Here is a 2,202-nt window from a genome sequence, read left to right as displayed (position 1 = left end):
CCTGGCTCATTTTTTTGTATTCTTTTAGTAGAGACGGGGGTTCACCGTGTTAGCCAGGATGATCTCGATCTCTTGACCTCATGATCCTCCCGCCTCGGCCTCCCAAAGTGCTGGGATTACAGGCGTGAGCCACTGCGCCCAGCCCGACCCAACAAATATTATTTTGGAGACTTCCCAGCTATAAGGGCTGAAATGTTTTCTTTAGGAGGAGGAGATTCATTCATCAGTGAATCTGTTTCTAGGTAGTGAAAAATCTGTGCGTTTGCATAAATAACCGCTAAAGAAATGTAAATGACTAAAGGAGGGTTTCATTATCATAAACCTCTCAGACTACCTGTAGGGCTTGGAATGCAGGCGGATCTGGTTTCAAGTATCTTCTTACCTTTAAAAGACAATTATCTTAGGCATTTCTAGAGAGAAAAAGAATACTACAATGTTTCTTGGCAACGATCCTCACGTATTAACTAGTTGGATCCTCAAAATAAAATGCATTTGAACAGCTCCTTTGGACTATTTGTATATATCTACCTGCAGAATCCTCCTGTGTTTCATTGTGCATGTGGGAATTAGATATATGAACATTTCCTGAATTACTCTTGCAAAACCAATGATGATAACAGGACTAGGACAGTCAGAAAGCTTCTCTGTGGCATGGTACGTTTTGCAAGCACTAGCACGCAGGTTTCAATTTGCTCACGTCATGAAAAAGGGAAACTCATGGGTTTAAAAGGAAGAATGTGGGATCCATGATGACAGCCCTGACTGATGCAGAACATTAGCCCCAGAATGTTGAAAATGAGAGGGCATTCTCTTTCGGAGCTGTATATACAGGAACAAGGTGTTTAGCAAACACAGAATTTGCTAAGGGTGAGGTTGTGCAGCTGATAAGCATGCTAGGATTTCATCCTTGGGCTCTGCCACTAGGCCTGCTCAGGTTTCAAGGGTTGGGGATCTGTGCTTCAGCCCAACTGCTTCAGGAGACTACCTCATTTTATAAAGGGCCCTGGAAATCCTCAGCCTAACCACGTGCGCGTATGAGAAAGCAGAGTACTGTACATGCACTCTTGTATTTACCTCCTGAGGCAAGCGTCCCCCTCTTATCAAATTTCCAAGAATGTTTCTCCCCTCCCATCTCTTCCACTGCTTTGCTCAATACTTGAAATAGTTTCCTGAAGCTCAGCTGCTGATTTGATTGCCTTCTCATTTCATCTCCTGCCCTGTTTTTCTCTCCCTCACTTCTGTCTAAGCAACAGTATCATGACATCTATGGAGGAAAAAAAAAAAAAAAGTCATTTCCATTCTGGTTAAAGCAAACAAAGCAAACCTCTACATTGTCCTCATTAAAAGAAGTTAAAACGTAAGTTAAAATGCTCAAAAAGTCAGGTGTTTTTAAGCCACAAATTACTCAGCTCAGTTTTTCAGCAGAATTCTCATGTAATCACGTTGTTTCTGGTACGTCACAGATATCGGTCAGTCTTGTTTTCCACTGAGATAGCCAGTGTGGGCCAGTTTTAGACGTGTACATTTATCTGAGAAAATGTGTTAAGGTGGATGGTCACAATAGTACTGTCTCATCAATCCTTTATTACATTTTCTTTAAGACTCTTCAAAATAAGTTTTTCATGTCAATCTCTCCTTTAAAAAAAGTTATATGAATACAAATATTGAAAGAAATTATGAAATTATATCCATTATTTGACTCAGAATAACAACATTAATAGATAATGTCTCTTGGATCTATGTAACTGACATTGTATTAAGCGTTTTACATATATTATCTCATTAAATTTTTCAATAAAGTTTATAGGTTTGATTTTTGTCCATAGCTTACAAACAAAAACTAAGCCCTAAGAACTTAAATAATTTCCTCCAAATCTCACAGCTTTGTGACCTGTGATGATGGAGGTGGTCTATTTGATGCCTGTCCATCATTTGATGCTACCATATTGTCCAGTAGTTGCAGAAGTAAAACGGTAGTAGAAGCAAGGATTATACACCTAGCAAATTGTCCAGTGATAAAGTTCAGGACATGCCACCTCAAAATACGGCACCTTGGCATTTGAGAAAACAGCAGTAGCAGAAGGGCCTGTCTCACCTTTCCCTCACCCTTATTACCTGAAGCTGAAGCAAACTATAAAACCTGGGAAAGTCATTCTGACTTTTCTCCCGCCCTTCACCCCTGAAGCAAGTCATAAGATCTTC

Source organism: Mandrillus leucophaeus, unplaced genomic scaffold (genome assembly GCF_000951045.1).
Source record: "Mandrillus leucophaeus isolate KB7577 unplaced genomic scaffold, Mleu.le_1.0 Scaffold853, whole genome shotgun sequence".
NCBI classification, from domain to species: Eukaryota; Metazoa; Chordata; class Mammalia; order Primates; family Cercopithecidae; genus Mandrillus; species Mandrillus leucophaeus.
This window is presented reverse-complemented; position numbering follows the sequence as displayed.